This window comes from Macaca thibetana, chromosome 3 (genome assembly GCF_024542745.1).
Source record: "Macaca thibetana thibetana isolate TM-01 chromosome 3, ASM2454274v1, whole genome shotgun sequence".
NCBI classification, from domain to species: domain Eukaryota; kingdom Metazoa; phylum Chordata; class Mammalia; order Primates; family Cercopithecidae; genus Macaca; species Macaca thibetana.
In genome coordinates this window covers 90,764,953-90,770,231 of record NC_065580.1, presented here as the reverse complement: position 1 = coordinate 90,770,231, position 5,279 = coordinate 90,764,953, and the positions used below count along the sequence as shown (strand labels likewise).

Here is a 5,279-nt window from a genome sequence, read left to right as displayed (position 1 = left end):
ATTAGAAAATGAATTAGGAATATCCACCACCCCCTTGTCTTGGGTTTCTAGATTATGAGCTTTATAGAATATGATTAAACATTGATATTCCATTAAAGAACTTACTCACTATCTGGTATTCCAGAAACTCAGAGAAAATTATTTTTCCCACTAAAGTGGATGAAGTAATTGATATGTTTGTCCACACACAGACACATACACATATATTGGTTAATTGAATGCACAAAAAGTGCTATTTTAATAGAGAGACACAAAATATTACATATTCATGGGACTTAGGGACAAAACTATGCTTTGGAAATTTTCTGGAAAATCACATAAACTCCAGAGAAGTTGATATAAAGACAGCTAAAGATCTTCCCAAAGAGTGATCTTGGTTTTGATAGTGGCAGTTCTACCAATACAAATACAAAAGAGTCAACAAATGGACAAGTCTTTAGATTACAATTATGACTCAAGTAATTCATAGGCATTCCAGTGAAAACGGCACAGAGCTGTCTCTGCTGTTACTTGCAGAAGGCTAGCATGGAAATATCTTGTGCTCATGTGAAGAGTTGGCCCATATTTCCTTGCGTGTTATCCTGAAAGCAACAAATGACAGAAAAGAGTGATGAACATCTAAGCCACAGCTTTGTGGGGGTCAATTTATGGATGATTCATCTTACGGTTAAGTAAAGCTCCAAAAAATGTAATGAAGGAAACTATGAAATTGTTACAACAACTTGGCTCACTTTCTTAATCTGGGGAAATAAAATCAATCTGACCTAAATTTACTCTGGTCCTAACATTTTACTATGATTTAAGCTATTCACTGAAATTAACTGGTAAATGGCATAGTCAAATGTTTTCAGAAAGTTACAGGATGACAATGACTCAGGGACAAAGTGACCCAGAAAACGGATGTCATAGCAGCCCAGGTTCTGAGTGTCAATACATACTGAAACAGGACAGAGAAAAAACTCCAGGGGGAACTTTCTTCCAAGTTTGCAAATGTGGCCTTTCTTTTTCCAAGATAATGTCATACTGAGAAAAATCTGAACAAGGGGGGAATATGCTGTTTCCTATCACTCTTTCTGGTATATTTGTACTACAGGGGGCAAACATGGTGACTTTAACATACGACACAGGTCACTGAAGGCTACTACAAAAAAAAAAAAAAAGAAAAGTAAAAAGGAAACAAAAATCCTTTTGATTATTAAATAACAACAAGCAATAGCTTGTGTGTTTGAGTTCCCTCTCCAGCATAGGAAATCACTAGTTCTGCTCCCTCTGAGATACAGAGAAGGGGTAGAGTCTAAATTCTAACCCTAGTTAAGAGAAAAAAATTACCTCTGCATTAATGAGCAACCTGACAGCTTCCATGTGGTCAGGCAAATTTTAAGTTAGAAGGAACTTTAAGCAAGACTTCCTCATTTCATTGACCAGTTTAATGTAGGTCAAATATATATACATGTACTATAGCCAGGCACTGTGGAGATTTAGGATATTTAGAGATAAGTAAAATCCAGTACTTGATCTGATGGAGTCTAAATATACTGGGATAGGTAGTGACAATGTGGTAAGAGTTGTATGAGAGGTAGGTGTCACTCAGAGTTTTGGCTTCAAGCAACAGCAAATGACTGTGGCAGATCCAAACTGAAGAGCAACACACCAAACTTCAGTCCCAGAATTGCTGGGAGGGGCTGAAGAATCAGGCACATGGCTTATGAAGCCAGAGCAGCAGCCAAAGCAATGCCACTGAATAAGTTCCTTGTTTCTGCTAAGACCCAGGAACCACAATTTGCATGACCAACACCATGAGCCCTGGACTCTGAACCCCACGGCCACCACAGTCACATCCGGAACAGCATGTTGTTTGCACAGCTGCCTCTGCTCACCACAACAGTGGGTTCTCTTCTGTCACTGCTTCTTTGTGTCATCAGTTCCTAATCCCTGGTCCCAGATAGCCATGTCTGATTGCCATTCTAAGTGCTTTGCCTCTCCCTTATCTACAAGGGCAGCTGGGACAGTAAGTCATTGGGATTTCAGCTTCTATGTTGGTTGTAACCATTGCATAAGTCAGTACAAGAAACATGGTAGGGGTAAGGAGGTCAGAAGAGACTTTCTTAAGGAAGTGATCCTGAGCCATGTGCTGAGGATGAGCTAAGGCCCCAACTTTACATAGCTGGTGATACTCACACAAGCAGGCTAAGGGGCCTCCAGTCCTTATGACATAATTAGAGGAGAGCTGGGAGGACTTTCCAGACAACAGCCACCTTCACCAGCCAGCCTTTTTGTCTGATGTTCGACACAAAACTCATTGTATAAGTCAGCAGGATCTAGAAGGTTCACTTCCTCCACAGTGGCTGACAGCTAGAAGACACAGCAGAGCATGTGGGGACCAGAAGAATCCCATAGAAGCAGAGGTGTGGGGAACTAGCAACTGTTGAAAGAATTCCCTTCCCTGGGGGAGGAGATCAATGGTTAAGAACTATTTAAATAGTCCGAAGTGCAGAGTTTATTCTTTAGAGCCAGTAGATTAGATAATAGGGGAAGGGATCCATAAATGCTGGAGTTGATAATCAGAAATCATAGATAGAGGTAGGGCCAGGTCTCCAAGACCATGGGACTGAGGACTCTAGGGAGCCCAGTCCTTCAGAAGCTGTTAGAAAGGCAAGTGCACAGCAGGGATTGGAGCTGGTAAACAGTGAGTGCTGACCCACTAGGGCTTTCATTTTGGGTACTGTCAAGGTTTCAATTGCTAGATTTAATACTTTGCCTTTCTGCAAATAAAGGCTGTGGGAGCCACACCAGACTAGACTGCAGGGGGATTCTGATAACAGTACTCATCATGCATGGCATTTAGAGAGTTTTTTAAATGTAAATGTTTTCTGGGAGAGATAAAAATGGCGTTAGGCATTAACACACACACACCTTAGAGTTAATATCTCAGTTATTTTATGCATTGATTGTTTATCACAAACATCTACATGTACATTAATGAGTTAATGAGGTAGGGATACAATAAAGTCTTGCCTTCAAATAGGAATGTAAGGCTGCATATGTACACACACACCCACGTAAACCAATGAAACGAGATACACAATGTGTCATGAGAGGAGCAGATACAACATTATGAAATTGATTAGCAGGAAGAGAATAACTCAGATTAAGACAAACTGAGGAGGACATCTTTGGTGAAGAGTGTTTTTCATTGAGCTTTGGAAAAAATGAAATCTCTGAACATTTAAAGATGAGGAAAGATAGTTTCAGGGAGGAGAAACGCCATGCAGAACGCCATCTGTAGGGTCTGGGTAAATTAAGAACCATTTGTTTTGGAAGAAAATATAATGACATAAAGGAAAGCTAGATTCCAGTAGAGAGTTGAGGAACCTGTGACAAAGAGAAACAGACAGCTCAGTGTGGATTGTGGGATGAGTCAAGGGGAAACTTCAAAGGGAATCTGGGTGGATTAGGTGATTTGGCAGCATGACAGCCCGGGATGCATCAGGGAGGAAGGGGCAGTTAGAACAGTAGGAGAGAAAGTGCAGAAAAGGGAAAGGAAACTTTTTCTTTGTCACTCAGAATGACATGGCAGATGTCATTCTGCCATCTACTTACTTTAGATGAATCCTTCTATTATGTTTCTGAACCCAGACCCAGCCAGGACTTGTCTCTATTCGTTTTCTGGGCTGTGTCTAACAGGAAATAATAGGCTAGAGAGAGATGCTGTATGAGCAAATGGAGAAACACATTTGTTTTTAACATTCTCTGTTGCTGATTTTGGAAAAAAAATGTGAAACAATTATTGCACATTGCATTTTACTAAGTTTTACTTTTTTTCCCCTTCCTTCTAATTTTCTCTTTCTTGAATTTTGAACAAAATAATACTGAAATATACAGAAGTAAAACACAAAACACAGAAATGGAAAGTAAAATGGAAGAAAATATCAAGAAAACTTTATTCTTACATTTTAAAGTGTTATCTTAAAAATCCAGAACACTTTAGAAGGTGAAATGCCAAAAGGTCTCCATTATGTCTTTAGCACCTTTTGAGTGACAGTCACAGTGCTGATGTGGGGGGAACTAGTTAGACCCTGTCACTCACCGGGGAAGACTTTATTCACCTGTTCCACAGGGCAGTGAGGCACCCTCAGCTCTGAATCACCGAAAGAGAATCTGGTGGGGCAAGTTCCAGCTGCATAAGGATTTGTTTGCATAAATATTTTTTAGTTATTGCCAAGACTGAGGGTGCCTTCTTACTCCCTGGCAATCATTAAACCACTTTTATTTCCTTTCATAGAAATAAGATTATATTTACAGATTGTTCTTAGATATACTCACCTGATTTTTTTTTAAATTGCTTTTCCACCTGCTTCCCCTTTCTTCTTTGGGTGAAACTCTAGCCGTACGCCCTCTTCTGGTTTCGGGTGAGGAGCCTGAATTGTGGGTATCGTAGTTCTCTTACCTTTTGGGGTTTCTGGTTGGGCAGCCTTGGAGCCACACCGGTAGAACTTCAAGTCCCAGGTGGCTCAGGAAGCAGGGGTGCAGTCGCCTGCCTGCATATGGAGCAAGGTGTGTTTGAAGAGTACCCGGTTTTGGTAGAGTGACTTCTATTCACTAAAACCATGTGTCTGAACTGAAGAAGCTGGGGCTCACTTCCACAAATGTAAGTGCTGCTTTTTAAAAAATAATATTCCTTTCACTATTGATATGTGCTACACACTAGGAAGTTGTATCATTTCCAGAAAAATTTAACAAACCAACTGCTTAGATCAAGTCTTGCTTTTAAATAAAGGGAAGGTAACTGTTATTCTGTGGGCTTATGGGACATGTGTTAGAATAAACCTCATGACATAGAATAGAATAATATCTTGAGACATGGTTTAGAATAAAGTAGTTTATTTTTAAAAAGCAGGAACCCATGTGGCATTAACCATCAAAGGCAAAAAACAAAACAAAACACTCTGAGTTGCTCAAAATATGTAGATGGTTGAAATTCCCTAAAAAGTTTAAATATTTCAAAAAGTATACAGGTATGTTTAAGAGACTGTGTTTTGAAGTTAGATAAAGTTGCAATCAGCAGCCCCACTGCTTATTAGATTTATGACCATTGACAAGATGTTTCACCTCACGAAGTCTCAGTTTCCTCATCTGTAAAGTGCGCATAACCTACCTCATAAGGTTAATAATATTAAATTAGCACAGTGGGTTGTACTGAATAGATAGACAATAAATGATGGAGGGTAACTTGGCTTCATCCTAATTAAGTTTCAATTAAGCTTGGAAAACACACCAAA

At 39.6% G+C, this 5,279-nt stretch overlaps 1 long non-coding RNA gene across 3 annotated transcripts; it reads right to left on the bottom strand.

The window, feature by feature from the left end:
- Positions 1-209: 209 nt before the first annotated feature.
- LOC126951347 (uncharacterized) lies at positions 210-4,996 on the bottom strand. Of its 3 annotated transcripts, none has more exons than XR_007724441.1 (4): positions 4,324-4,996; positions 3,601-3,708; positions 2,179-2,443; positions 210-581 (listed from the first exon to the last, which is right to left on the bottom strand). It is a non-coding gene; the product is annotated as an uncharacterized LOC126951347 (long non-coding RNA). The 3 variants fall into 3 exon arrangements; XR_007724439.1 differs by having other exon boundaries at positions 2,179-2,352; XR_007724440.1 differs by having other exon boundaries at positions 2,179-3,708.
- Positions 4,997-5,279: the final 283 nt, after the last annotated feature.